The sequence below is a fragment of the Bos grunniens genome, chromosome X, assembly GCF_055505025.1.
Source record: "Bos grunniens cultivar Pamir isolate PY7600 chromosome X, Bosgru_T2T1.0, whole genome shotgun sequence".
NCBI classification, from domain to species: domain Eukaryota; kingdom Metazoa; phylum Chordata; class Mammalia; order Artiodactyla; family Bovidae; genus Bos; species Bos grunniens.
The window spans coordinates 23895932-23911532 of NC_141194.1; the positions used below are offsets into that span (position 1 = coordinate 23895932).

At 38.3% G+C, this 15601-nt stretch overlaps 1 long non-coding RNA gene across 2 annotated transcripts in view; it reads right to left on the minus strand.

Moving 5' to 3' along the window:
• LOC147339994 (uncharacterized) overlaps positions 1-14211 on the minus strand; it is a 171681-nt gene extending 157470 nt beyond the window's left edge. Inside the window, exons 1-3 of one of the 2 annotated variants that reach the window (XR_015159459.1) lie at positions 13948-14210; positions 13249-13358; positions 7257-8221 (exon numbers count right to left, since the gene is read on the minus strand). This is a non-coding gene — a long non-coding RNA (uncharacterized LOC147339994). Of the gene's footprint in view, positions 1-7256; positions 8222-13248; positions 13359-13947 lie in introns of those variants that run through there. The other variant, XR_015159458.1, reaches the window with a different exon arrangement.
• Positions 14212-15601: the final 1390 nt, after the last annotated feature.

Consider the following 15601-nt stretch of genomic DNA (forward strand, 5'->3'; position numbering starts at 1 on the left):
TGATTCAAACAAATTGTATATAGAAATTGGGGAAGTTCAAACACAGCATATTTAATTCCTTTAAAAAATAAAAGTTTAAAAAAATTAGGTGTGATGATGACATAGCAACTACAGTTTTTTAATCTTTCAGATACACTGCCTTAGAGTGTTGAGGTTAAATGAAATAATGCACATTTCTTAGCATACATCACCATGCAATAGATGATGGTTATTAATAGCATTTTAAATTAAAGTCAAAATATATTCACCTTCAGGAGTCCTTTCTACTTTATCAGGATTTCTCATGCCATTTAGGTAAAAATAAAAGGAAGTTAAATTTAAAAGAATATACTCAACTGATGTTCAGAACTTCATCTGGGCTGCAGTAATACAAGTCCCATACAGGTCATTCAATAGATTTAAATTGGCAAGGGCAAAAAATTTTCACGTGTTCAACAGCACCTTAACAAATCATTTTCTCCTTTCTGCACTCAGAGAGAACAATTATGTAGAATCTTAAACTTGCAATGACACTGACATGATATTTTTAAAGTGATAATGAACATTTTGCATAATTTGAGAAATTACACTTAATAATTTATTTTTGTTCAATTTTAAAAGTGAAGAGAAAATATCTTTGCCTGAAGCAGAACATTTAGTATGGGCTGAGTTAGCATTGAAAGTGAAGTAAAAGTTGCTGTTGTGTCCAACTCCTTGCAACCCCTTGGATTATACAGTCCATGGAATTCTCCAGGCCAGAATATTGGAGTGGGTACCCTTTCCCTTCTCCAGGAGATGTTCCCAACCCAGGGATTGAACCCAGGTCTCCCTCACTGCAGGTGGATTCTTTACCAGCTGAGCCACAAGGGAAGCCTGAGTTAGTATTACTCATATTAATATTCACATACATCTTGAGGCAACACTGTAGACACACTATTGTGACTTTTATGTATACTGTGTAAACAAAAGATAGAGATTCAGTACAATGAAACAAAATCCAAAACACATTCTTTATTTCCAGGTTAAAATTAACCACCTGACCTTCCTTAAGGCAAATGAATGGAGAAAGATGTTTAATGAAACGGTAACACTTATAATTTGTTTTTTGTTTTCTGGCCATGCCACATGGCATGCAGGATATTAGCTCACTGAACAGGGATCAAACCCATGTGATGATCTAATGTATGTATACATTGTAAAATAATTACCATAGTCATAACATTCATCACCTCACAGTTTTTTTTTTTTTTTATGTTTTTGGTGCAAACGATTAAGAGCTACTCTCTTAGCATATTAAATGCAAGCATACAGTACAGTATTATTAACTATACTCACCATGCTGTAATATTAGATTCCCAGAACTTATAACTGAAAATTTGCACCCTGGCCAACATTCCCTTAATCTACTCTCTGTCCTCGGCCCAACTCAGTAACCACCATTCTACTGTTTCCACATGTAAGTGATGTAAGTGACACCATAGGTTACTATGACAAATTCTATTTGTCCTTCTCTGTCTAGCTTATTTCACTTAGCACTCAGCTTAAGACCCTCAAGGTCTACCCAGGTTGTTGCCAGTAGCATGATTTCCTTTTTACTATTTTTTAAGGACTGTATAACATTCCACTGAGTGTGTGTATGCATATATGTATGTATGTGTATATATATATGTGTGTGTATACACACACACACACACATGCCTATGCATATATCCAAAATGTGAACACATATGTATATACTTGCATAGTATGTACACATTTGTTGTTGTTTAGTCACGCAATTGTGTCTGACTCTTTTGTGACCCCATGGACTGTAGTCCATCTGGCTCCTCTGTCCATGGGATTTCCCAGTCAAGAATACTGGAGTGGATTGCCATTTCCTCCTCCAGGGGATATTCACAACCCAGGGATCAAACCCATGTCATCTGCATTGGCAGATGGGTTTTTTACCACTGAGCCACGAGGGAAGTGTGTGTATGTGTATTGCATGCACATGTATAATACTGTGTGTGTGTGTATCTCACATTTTCTTTGTATGTTACATTTTCTTTATCCATTTCTCCATCAATGGACACAGGCTGGTTCCACGTTTTGGCTATGTAAACAGTGCTTCTATGAATGAACATGGGGGTGCAGATAACTCTTCAAGACAGTGATTTCACTTCCTTCAGATATACCCAGAAGTGAGATTGCTGGTTACTACGGTAACTATTTTTAATTTTTTGAGGAACCTGTGTAGTGCTTTTAATAACAGATGTTATCAAATGTTCCCACAGTGTATCAGCTTCCCTTTTCTCTACATACTCACCAGTAGTTGTCACCTCTTGTTTTCTGATAATAGCCAACCTAACATGTATGAGGTGATAGGTCATTGTTTTTTTTTTTTTTTTTTTTTTTTAGGTCATTGTTTTTGATTCACATCCCCCTGATGATCAATGATGCTGAACATCTTTTCATGTGCCTGTTGGCCATTTGCAGGTTTCTTCAGAAAATATCTATTCAGGTCTATTCCCCATTTTTAAAAGCAGTGTATTTGCTGTTTGTCATTAAATTATAAGAGGTCCTTATATACTGTTGACATTAACCCTTTATTGGATATATGATTTTCAAGTATTTTCTCCCATTCCACAAGTTGCCTTTTCATATTGTTGAATGTTTCCTATGTTGTGAAGAAACTTTTTTGTTTGACATAGTCTTACTTGGTTAATTTTGCTTTGGTTGCTTGTGCTTTTAATGTCTGATCCAAAAGAATCACTGCCGAGACCGATGTCCCCAGATCTTATGTTTTAGCCTAAATTCTACCACCTGAATGAGAAGCCCAAGCTCCAGAAAGTAGCAGGCTCACACCTTGATTTCAGCCTTGCGATACCTTAAGTAGAGAACCTGGGCCCAATGTGTTCATACTTCTGACTTACAGAAGTATGAGCTAATAAAGGGGTTTCATTTTAAATCACCAAGTATGTAACAATTTTTTACACCAAACTGGAGAATTGCAGGCAGCTTCCCTGGTGAAGAATCTGCCTGCAATGCAGGAGAAAAGGGTTTGATTTCTGGGTGGGGAAGATCCCCTGGGGAAGGAAATGGCAATCCGCTCCGGTTTGTTTGCCTGGGAAATCCCATGGATAGAGAAGCCTGGTGGGCTACAGTCCATGGGGTCACAAAGAGTCAGACACAACTGAGTGACTAAGCACCTTATCACCTTAGAAAACAAATGCACCAGGTAAGACATAACCACAAATGTGCACTCATGTGATTTAAATAGAAATGTCACTGTGTAATTTAATTACATAATTAATTAAAAACAATAAATTGCCTATCAGGTAGCATATTCAGAAATATAGACTTGTTTTTCAAATTATAAACACTTTTTTTCCATGTACAAAACTGTGAGGATGAGTATTTGACAAAGCAACAATTACGTGAATCATGATGCAAGGATCTTTGAAGGGTAGTGCCTTTAAAGACTTCAGAGTCCTTTGAAGGCAGTTGGTCCCTAGCACATAGCTACTCTTCTAGAACAATTTTGCCAAATGGCTTCCTAGGAATCCCTAGGTTGGGCTTTCCTTCTGTTAGGTTGAATTTTCCTTAGAGAGATTTGTACTTACTAGTTAGGATCAAAGGGTGAACTGCTTTGGTGTGCTGTGTGCTGGAGGAGATTTATGAAGCCATCTCCTGAGGCTCTGGGGTTATTTCTAGGAGTAAGTTATTACTTTATTATAAGCTGCATTTTCCAAACGCCAAGTGGATAGGACAGGACTCGAGTGGATAAAGTCCCTGGAGGCCTATGTCTTCAGAAGTTTCAGTGTAAAGGTAAAGTTTAGCCAGAGGAGTATGTCATCAAGAGAAACTTTTGATAGTGGAATTCTCTTTAAAAAGCTTTCCAGACTATTCATATCATCGAAGAATTGTTTCTAAAAAGTGTATAGAACATATGGAAGTATTTTGTGAGAACATGAACTCATTTTGTTAAGCACTGGCAATCAAGACCTAAAGAGATTTATGGGGCTGTGATGGCTTTTTTTTTTTTTAATTTTTAAAATTTTACGTTGGGGTATAATTGATTATCAATGTTGTGATTACTTAATTTTCAAGAGCTGTTAATCTCCTGGTGCAGGGTAAACTTCACTTCAGTTTTGGACTATAACAGTGGTCATACAGGAACTCAGTGTGAGTTTTCCTCAAAAGACAATCAATTGTACTTAACTTTGTGAAGGGTGTGTGTTTGTGTATGTATAGAGACTTAATTCATACATTCATTTTTATATGCCCATCTTACTTCTTCCAGTTCTCCCTTGAGTCTTTGCTCATGACCACATATTTTTCCATGTTATTCTTGATTTAAATTAAAATAATGTGTGAAAAAAATAATAACGGGTAACTTCCCTGGTGGCTCAGTAGTTAAGAACCCATCTGCCAATGCAGGAGACTCAGGTTTGATCCCTGGGTTAGGAAGATCCTCTGAAGAAGTAAATGGCAACCCACTCTAGTATTCTTGCCTGGAAAATCCCATGGACAGAGGAGCCTGGTGGGCTACAGTCCATGGGGTCACAAAAGAGTCAGACATGACTTAGTGACTAAACAACAACAATGCTTAGAATATATTCATAATCCAAAACACCTTTCCCTTTCCTCTGCCCCTGCTTCCCTTGTTCCATTCCACCCTCACTCTTATTCTCCTCTTTCTGTCTATAATACTTTATATATAATTACATTATTTATAACTATATACATGCCATACAAGTTATTATGAGACACTACTTAGATTTTTACTTGATATTTTCATAATTATTCCACTGCCAAAGGACCTTTTACCACAAGTATTACTTCATTTTGGTTTTGTTCATCTAGATTTTCTGCCTTAGATTTCAGTCTGTGGTGTGGCCAGTGTTCATTCAAGGTGTTCAGTGCCTAGCACTGTACCACCGACACTTGGCTGCTTATTAAGACATGTTGTTATGTAACACTAACTAGTGACCTAAGAAGATTAAAAATATATATATATATATATATATATATATGTATAATTTGACCTTAAAACCCATCTCTGAAGCATTCCAGCATTAGATCCTTTAGCAAATAAACACAAAAATCTCAGTTTCCTAATCTATAACTTTCCTACCTTAGAGGCATTTTTGTGGAATTAATAACATGTGAATCACTTTTAGATCCACAGATGAAAAAGCCTTCTCTAAATGCTGCGGATTGGCTAATTATACCATAGGGGACATTTGGGTTTATATTGTAAAGCATGCATATTTATATCTCTTTTATTTTAATTCAGGTTATTTTAGCTGAGGAAGCTATTTTTACTACTGAGGATGCCTGGTATTTTCTTGTTAATAACTTTAAAAGATATAAATAGTATACTGAAGCATTTAAACCTAAAGGTCAAACATGCTTGATGCATAAAATGGGTGTATATATTATCAAACCTTTTTAATCACAAACCATATGTCATTGGTGTTTGCACCCTATTTAACCCATGAATGGAGAGATTCATTTTTAGTATAGATGCCACCATGAGGCTAATTTGTCTCTAACATCTTGATATGTAGCCGTGCATGGTCATTAAGAAATGGTGTTGAATAAACAGTGGGTTTTTTCCCATTTTATTCAACCCCATTTCATAGTCTTTGTGAAAAAGATAGTTTTCAACCATCTACTTTTCAATCTAATCTGCATGTAATAATATATTCATCACATTGAAGCTGATAATGTATACAAACAAAGTCCATCTCTATTCCTACAGGACTGCAATCTACCAGGGCAGCCAGAGATAAACAGATTACTTTAACACCACTAGTTCTATAATAGTGGTTTCAACACAAAGTGTATAGAAGGGAAAGCTTCTTTATTTTGGTATCTAGGAAAATTTCAAAGAGGAATTGATATGTGACTTTATAGTGTGGACCATGAACAAAAAACTGGAGTCACTTATGTCAAAAGGATCTAAAAATGGAGACAGGAGGCCATTAAGGAAGTGAAACATATGCAAGCCGCCACCACCCTCCCTCACCCCCAGTGCAACATAAACTTTTGACCCAGCCGTCCTGAGACAATCTGGAACTTGTATTTACTCCCTAGAGACCATAGCATAGCAAACAAGGTGCTGCTGGCAAAAAACTGAAGGCTTGGCAGCACTTACTGTAAAATAGATCTGCAAAGATAACCTAAATTACTTCTCTGGAATGTCTTTCTTTGTTGTCTTTATAAATGCCCATCATTTTCTATTTTCCTCAGAGCATATTTGAGTAGCTACTCAAATCAGTGACTCCTGAATTAAAATTCCTAAGACTCCATATAAACTCTATTTCTTATTTGCCGCCTTCTGCATTGCTTGGTCGACAAAATACAATTTACCTAGGTGTTTAAGGAAAAGAGGCATCACATAGAGGCATCACAAAGTCTCCAGGACTGCATTTAAACAGAGAGGAAGGTGATCCAGTTAGTTGGACCTGAGGGCTTTCATCCTATTATACCATCCCCCACCCACTTCCTGCTGTACACCTGACCTGTGACTCTAGGGGCTCACACACATGTACTATAACACAGCAGGCATGGTGATGTGCACACCATGGGTGTTTTCTCTCCCTCCTCCTACTTGCCAGCAAAACCTGCCATCCATGATGGACACTGAAGCTGTATCTTCCTGGTCCCAGTCACTTGCTAGTAAGTGTGTCTATTTAACTAAATTCTGCCCTAAGACAAGTCTCAGAGAAGAGAGAAGGGTTATGAGTCAAAGACAGGAATGATAATAAAATGAAAACTCTTATCTACTTAGCTGTACCAGTGTGATATCTGTATGGCCTGAGTATCCCCAGGCAGTAAGAATTCTGAGAATGAAAAGCTAGCACTCTAAGTGTGGAGGGAAATCATTTTGGCAAGTGTCTACTTAATAACATTGCTAAGCATCTCAACTTATCCTGGAGATCTTTCTCTCTAGGCTTTTTAGTAAGATAAGTACTAGACTTGATGTCACAACTCTGCTAATGGATACAATATTAAGATGGAGCTCTCTAGGGTCATTTACCAGATGATTTTATGTCAATAAATGGTTTGATATATTTTAGAGTACCTACTTCAAAATGCAGTGTCTAGAAATGTTAAATAACAGCTAGTATTTAAAAAAATAATTTCTTAGTAGATGTATTCATAGATTCTAAAGAAGTAACACATGGTTATTGTTCTTAGTATAATAAACTGGATTGGCTCATGCACTAAATGTGGCAATCAGAAAAGGTGTGATTGGTAAACACAGCTCACAGGACTGAAACAGCATGGCTTGTGAACCGACAGTTTATTTTGAGGAAGGGATATGACACAGAAAAGGCATCAAAGCCAGGATCTGAAGATGCCAGGTTCAAGCACCAATTATCCTTGCTCTGGAATGCATATTCCAAGACATGATCAGGGAGCCCAAATTGAGTCTCAGCTTGGGCTTCTTACACAATTCCATTCACTTAGGCATATTCTTGCTATGTAACCAGCTTGTGCCAGAACTACGTATTAAACCAGTCTCTCCATAATCAGTAAATAATGCTCAAAAGTTGGTATTACCTCTTGAATCCATGGTGACAAGAACAACACTATTATTTCATGTTTTGACCATTGGTCAGGTGGGGCACAGGTCTTTTAGCAAGACAACACAGGTCAGTTTCAGGCCTGCTAAAATTAACCCTTAGTGCACAGGAGGTATGACAAACCCCACAATTCATACTTCTACTTTAAACAAATTATCTGAGCAACATTATACATATCTGTAAGCAACAAATTATCTTAAAAGTTATCTGAAAATTATCTGAAAACCAAAGGTAATAATTTCTTGAAATGGAAACATTTTAGATATGAAGAACTAAACAAATATATTATTTCTCACTGCTACTGTTTGATATATTAGACCTGTTGTCAAACATTTTGATCTCAGAACCTCTTTACACTCTTAAAAATTATTGAATACCATCAAAGAGCATTTTTGTTTGTTGGGGGTGGGGGTGAAGGTAAAAGTGTTAGCTGCTCAGTCGTGCCCAACTCTTTGCAACCCCATGGACTACAGCTCACTAGTCTAATCCATTCATGGAATTCTCTAGGCAAGAATATTGGAGTGGGTTGCCATTCCTTTCTTCAGGAGATCTTGCCGACCCAGGGATTGAAGCCAGGTCTCCTGCATTGTAGGCACATTCTTTACCTTCTAAGCCACCAGGGAAGTCCTGGGGGTTGGGGTTGGTGTTATTTATTAATATTTAGCCTATTAGAGATTAAAACAAATTTAAAATTATTTTTAAAGAAAGAAATATATTTTTCCAAAATATAAAACATTTACTCAGAAGAGTAGCACTGTTTCACAATTTTGCTAATTTTTTAAATGTCTAGCCTATTAGATGACAGGCAGGTTCTCATACATTCGACTTTAAATTGGCTGTGATGTTACATTGGTAGATGTACATATATGAACAAAACGTGGCCTATTATAGAGAAGTACCTGGAAAGGGGAGGGCTATTTTAGTAGACTTTTAAGGTAATTTTGGAGACTCTTATTTAATACTACATCCAAACTTCGCAAGTTGTAGTTTCATAAAAGTAACAATGCAGAGTCAAACTCTATCAAAGGACTTTTTGTACCCTGCTAAGCAGCCATGAAATTAAAAGACACTCCTTGGAAGAAAAGTTATGACCAACCTAGATAGCATATTGAAAAACAGAGACATTACTTTGCCAACAAAGGTCCATCTAGTCAAGGCTATGGTTTTTCCAGTGGTCATGTATGAATGTGAGAGTTGGACATGTGAAGAAAGCTGAGCGCTGAAGAATTGATGCTTTTGAACTGCGGTGTTGGAGAAGACTCCTGAGAGTCCCTTGGACTGCAAGGAGATCCAACCAGTCCATTCTGAAGGAGATCAGCCCTGGGATTTCTTTGGAAGGAATGATGCTAAAGCTGAAACTCCAGTACTTTGGCCACCTCATGAGAAGAGTTGAATCATTGGAAAAGACTCTGATGCTGGGAGGGATTGGGGGCAGAAGGAGAAGGGGACGACAGAGGATGAGATGTCTGGATGGCATCACTGACTCGATGGACATGAGTCTGAGTGAACTCTGGGAGTTGGTGATGGACAGGGAGGACTGGCATGCTGCAATTCATGGGGTCACAAAGAGTCGGACACAACTGAGTGACTGAACTGAACTGAACTGAACATTAAAATCCATTGATATCTATTGCACTTTTAATCTATCTTTTTCATGCCTATAATTTTGTAACATCAAACATTGGTCATTGCAGAATTTTGGTTCACTGACACTTCTTTATGTTATATAAAAATCAGCTTAAGGACTTTTCTAATGATTATACTGGTGATATTAAGCACTAAGAAGCTTTCAAGCTTATGGAAGCATTTACAAGGTTTCCAAAATTTTAATTTTCAAATGAAATTTCAAATTTTTTCTTTGGCAACAAATATTGTCAATCATTTCCTGTGAAGTGGCAGCCTCATTTCTAATTATTTTGAGAAACTATCTTCCAAAAGCCCAACTCTGAATAACCATTACTTTCTGTCAGGAGTTCTTTCAAGTAAAAATAACACTACATGAAAAACAAAGCATCAACTTCAGCTCAAAACAAAACAACCACACAAATGCATTCCCTAGAGCCAATCATTGGAGAAGGAAATGGCAACCCACTCCAGTATTCTTGCCTGGAGAATCCCAGGAACAGAGGAGCCTAGTGGGCTGCCGTCTATGGGGTCGCACAGAGTCGGATATGACTGAAGTGATTTAGCAGCAGCAGTAGCAGCAGCAGAGCCAATCATTTACTTTAACATCCAGAAGAAATGCTTTCTCCATACTTCCCAGGTCGACAGACAAAAATCTCAGTTCCGTTCAGTTGCTCAGTCGTGTACGACTCTTTGCAACCCCATGGACTGCAGCACCCCAGGCCTCCCTGTCCACCACCAGTTGCCGGAATTTACTCAAACTCATGTCCATTGAGTCAGTGATGCCATCCAACCATCTTATCCTCTGTTGCCCCCTTCTCCTTCACCTTCAATCTTTCCCAGCATCAGGGTCTTTTCCAATGAGTCAGTTCTTCACATCAGGTGGCCAAAGTATTGGAGTTTCAGCTTTAGCATCAGACCTTCCAATGACTATTCAGGACTAATTTCCTTTAGGATGGACTGGTTGGATCTCTTTGCACTCCAAGGGACTCTCAAGAGTCTTCTCCAACACCACAGTTCAAAAGCATCAATTCTTCAGCATGCAACTTTATAGTCCAACTCTCACATCCATACATGACTACTGGAAAAACCATAGCTTAGACTAGATGGATCTTTGTTGGCAAAGTAATGTGTCTGCTTTTTAATATGCTGTCTAGGTTGGTCATAACTTTTCTTCCATAACTTTTCTTCTTAAAAGAGTAAGCGTCTTTTAATTTCATGGCTGCAATCACCATCTGCAGTGATTTTCGAACCTAGAAAAATAAAGTCTGTCACTGTTTCCACTGTTTCCCCATCTATTTGCCATGAAGTGATGGGGCCAGATGCCATGATCTTAGTTTTCTGAATGTTGAGTTTTCAGCCAACTTTTTCACTCTCCTCTTTCACTTTCATCAAGAGACTCTTTAGTTCTTCTTCCCTTTCTGCCATAAGGGTGGTGTCATCTGCATACCTGAGGTTACTGATATTTCTCCCAGCAATTTTGATTCCAGCTTGTCCTTCATCCAGCCCAGCATTTCTCATGATGTACTCTGCATATAAGTTAAATAAGCAAGGTGACAATATACAGCCCGGATATACTCCTTTCCCTATTTGGAGCCAGTCTGTTGTTTCATGTCCAGTTATAACTTGCTTCCTGACCTGCATACAGATTTCTCAAGAAGCAGGTCAGGTGGTCTGGTATTCCCATCTCTTTCAGAATTTTCCACAGTTTATTGTGATCCACACAGTCAAAGGCTTTGGCATCGTCAATAAAGCAGATGTAGATATTTTTCTGGAACTCTGTTGTCTTTTTGATGATCTAACGGATGTTGGCAATTTGATCTATGGTTCCTCTGCCTTTTCTAAAACCAGCTTGAACATCTGGAAGTTCACAGTTCACATACTATTTAAGCCTGGCTTGGAAAATTTTGAGCATTACTTTACTATAGTGTGAGATGAGTGCAATTGTGCGGTAGTTTGAGCATTCTTTGGCATTGCCTTTCTTCGCGACTGGAATGAAAACTGACCTTTTCCAGTCCTGTGGCCACTGCTGAGTTTTCCAAATTTGCTAAGTGCAGCACTTTCACCACATCATCTTTCAGGATTTGAAATAGCTCAACTGGAATTCCATCACGTCCACTAGCTTTGTTTGTAGTGATGCTTCTTAAGGCCCACTTGACTTTGCATTCCAGGATGTCTGGCCCTAGGTGAGTGATCATACCATCATGATTATCTGGGTCATGAAGATCTTTTTTGTACAGTTCTTCTGTGTATTCTTTTTTTTTTTTTTTTTAAGTGAAGTCACTCAGTCCTGTCTGACTCTGTGCTACCCCATGGACTGTAGCCTACCAGGCTCCTCCGTCCATGGGATTTTCCAGGCAAGAATACTGGAGTGTGATGCCATTTCCTTCTCCAGGATCTTCTGTGTATTCTTGCCACCTCTTTTTAATCTCTTCTGCTTCTGTTAGGTCCATACCATTTCTATCCTTTATTGAGCCCATCTTTGCAAGAAATGTTCCCTTGGTATCTCTAATTTCCTTGAAGAGATCTCTAGTCTTTCCCATTCTGTTGTTTTTCTCTTTTTCTTTGCACTGATAACTGAGGAAGGCTTTCTTATCTCTCCTTGCTACTCTTTGGAACTCTGCATTCAGATGCTTATATCTTTCCTTTTGTCCTTTGCTTTTGGCTTCTCTTTCTTTCACAGCTATTTGCAAGGCCTCCTCAGACAGCCATTTTGCTTTTTTGCATTTGTTTTTCTTGGGTCTTGATGGTCTTGATCCCTGTCTCCTGTACAGTGTCACGAACCTCCGTCCATAATTCATCAGGCACTCTGTCTATCAGATCTAGTTCCTTAAATCTATTTCACACTTCCACTGTATAATCAGAAGGGATTTGATTTAGGTCATGCCTGAATGGTCTAGTGGTTTTCCCTACTTTCTTCAATTTAAGTCTGAATTTGGCAATAAGGAGTTCATGATCCGAGCCACAGTCAGCTCCCAGTCTTGTTTTTGCTGACTGTATAGAGCTTTTCCATCTTTGGCTGCAAAGAATATAATCAGTCTGATTTCAGTGTTGGTCATCTGGTGATGTCCATGAGTAGAGTCTTGTGTTGTTGGAAGAGGGTGTTTTCTATGACCAGTGTGCTCTCTTAGCACAACTCTATTAGCCTTTGCCCTGCTTCATTCTGTACTCCAAGGCCAAATTTGCCTCTTACTCCAGGTGTTTCTTGACTTCCTACTTTTGCATTCCAGTCCCCTATAATGAAAAGGACATCATTTTTGGGTGTTCTAAAAGGTCTTGTAGGTCTTCATAGAGCCATTCAGCTTCAGCTTCTTCAGCATTACTGGTCGGGCATAGACTTGGATTACCGTGATATTGAATTGTTTGCCTTGGAAACGGAGATCATTCTGTCGTTTTTGAGACTGCATCCAAGTACTGCATTTTGTACTCTTTTGTTGAGTATGATGGCTACTCCATTTGCCCACAGTAGTAGATATAATGGTCATCTGAGTTAAATTCACCCATTATAGTCCATTTTAGTTCTCTGATTCCTAGAATGTTGACGTTCCCTCTTGCCATCTCCTGTTTGACCACTTCCAATTTGCCTTGATTCATGGACCTAACATTCCAGGTTCCTATGCAATATTGCTCTTTATAGCATCAGACCTTGCTTCTATCACCAGTCATATCCACAGCTGGGTGTTGTTTTTGCTTTGGCTCTGTCCCTTCATTCTTTCTGGAGTTATTTCTCCACTGATTTCCAGTAGCATATTGGGCACCTACTGACCTGGGGAGTTCATCTTTCAGGGTCCTATCTTTTTGCCTTTTCATACTTCTCATGGGGTTCTCAAGGCAGGAATACTGAAGTGGTTTGCCATTCCCTTCTCCAGTGGACCACATTTTGTCAGACCTCTCCACCATGACCCACCCATCTTGGGTGGCCCCACAGGGCATGGCTTAGTTTTATTGAGTTCGACAAGGCTGTGGTCCATGTGATCAGTTTGGCTAGTTTTCTGTAATTGTGGTTTCAGTCTTTCTGCCCTCTGATGCCCTCTCTCAGCACCTACTGTCTTACTGGGGTTTCTCTTACCTTGGACGTGGGGTATCTCCTCTCAGCTGCTCGCCGCTCCAGTGCTGTGCAGCCACCACTTGCTGCTCAGCCGCTGCTCGCTGCTCCAGCATGATAAGTCTAAACACAAACTGAATATATAGATTCAAGTTCTAGGTTGCAATTTTCTAGCTATAATGACAGGGAGATTTTTTTTTTCCTTTCTCTCTCTTTTTTTTTTTTTTAAGTTGGGAAAATGAATGAGACATTCGCAGGGTCTTTATGTTCCCCTCAAAGTTAACAGCTTATACTTGTAAGGAGAAAATGAAATAATGTAAAGGAACATTTTATGCAAAATAATAAATGCTATAAAAATATATTTCAGTTACCACCACCACCACTGGTTTTTCATAAACACATAAAACACTTAATAGCATCCTTTAGCATTTAGGTATGCCAGTGCCATGTGTTGGCAACACAATGTTACATAATGTCTTTCTGTAAGAAAAAAAACAAAAAACCAAAACTTTTCTCTTAAGCAATTAAAGTTAAAAAAGGTTGCTAAAATCCATTTACCTCAACCTAGTTGATGCGTTAGTAACTGTAACAACTTTGGCATCAGTGTACCATTTAAAATATCAGGAAGACACAGATGGTCCATTACCAGAAATAAAACATTACTGTCAGAATATCACTGCACACAGACAACTGGTAAGACCACAGCAGATCATAAGAGCCTACCTTGAAGAAGAATCATGGAGTCCCTCGAAACTGGCTTTCTTTCCTCTTCCTGTTTTAAGGTGCTCCAGTGAATTTGCCCATCTACCTTCCAGTAAAATCCCTGGCGTCTTAGCACACTTCTTTCGGTTTCCTATTTGGTGGAGAAGCATTCAGATGTTACAGGTTTTTTCTTAAAGGACCGACATCTGCTAGTTCCAGGATTTTCAAAGAAAGAAGAGGTTTTTAAATCAATTACTCTAGAGAGCCCCACCCTCAGAGACTCTGACTTGGTAGGTGAAACTCAGGTGTTGGTGTTTGTAAATCACCCTAGCTGATATCCATGTTACTAATATTAGGACCCTACTTTCAGTAGACAAATTTTTCTCTTATTAAAGAAGTGACCATAAAAATAAACTTCAGGTATTTTATTTTATTGTAGGGGAGAAAAATTTGCCACCTTAAAATGCGTCTCTTTAGCATGCGGGTTATTTTGAGCTGAAAACAATCAAGGCCCAAAAGATTTCCCCCAAATCATTAAGGCTCGCCTAGCTGCCTAAATGAATGCAGATAGAGCACCAGTTCCAGGAAGGGGGCTGTCATGACAGCCAAGGACAGAATAATATGAAGTAGGTGTGGTAGACAGGGAGGAATTTAGCAAAGACTGTTAAAACTTCTCCCAGTGTCCCATTGTCTCTGCCAGCAAACATTTGTTTACCGAACATTTAAATTCCATCTCCATGTGAAATGCCTTCCTCTCTTTTGAAATCCCAATCCACCAGCCCCAACTTAATCTTTAGTTTTTTAGCTAAAGATAATATTTGAGGTGAGGGCTTCCATCATTTTGATGAGTTAATCAGTTTTCTTGGATCTCTCTCATGTGTATAATGTTATTAAAATTTTGTTTGATTTTCTCCTGGTAATCTCTCTCATGTCAATTTAACTCTTAGGGCAACCAAAAAAACCTAGAAATACAGAGGAAAATTTCTTGCTCCCTGACACTATCATGCCATCAGAATCATGGGCTCTTTTTTTTTTTTTTCTATCTTAGCAAGATAACCAGGCCTGGCTCAGTGGTAAAGAATCCTCCTGCTAAGCAGTAGATGCAGACTTGATCCCTGTATCCATAAGATCCCTGGGAGAAGAAAATTGAAGCCCACTGCAGTATTCTTGCCTGGCAAATCCCACGGACAGTTGTACATAACTGAAAGATTGAAAAACAACAAAGGCAGAGAAGCAGGGAAAATCTGCATTCTAGATATTGAAAAGAAAAAAAATTCACAAAAGTAAATCCAAAAATTCAAACCAAAAGAAAGCAAACAGCTCCTAAATGATGGCATTGAACTGGCAGTTTAAATTTAGTTTAAATTTAAATTTAAGTGAATTAAGATATGCATATTAAAATAAAAGGCTGATGATATTTAATTTTTCCTTTCTCTTATTTTAAAGACTCGGGGATTCACCCAATTCATTGGTAGATGAAGACAGTTTCTGTTGACTTTCTTTTTTCCTCATGGAATTTTTGTTCCTTATTTGTTTTATAGGTTGCATATTTTAGGACTTGAATTTTCCTTTAGAAATTATTTTTTCAACTTTATGTGAAGTAAGTAATTCTTTTTTACTAATAAATCATTGGTAGGAATGTGTTAGCCTAGAAGAAAATTAAAGTTTCTAAATC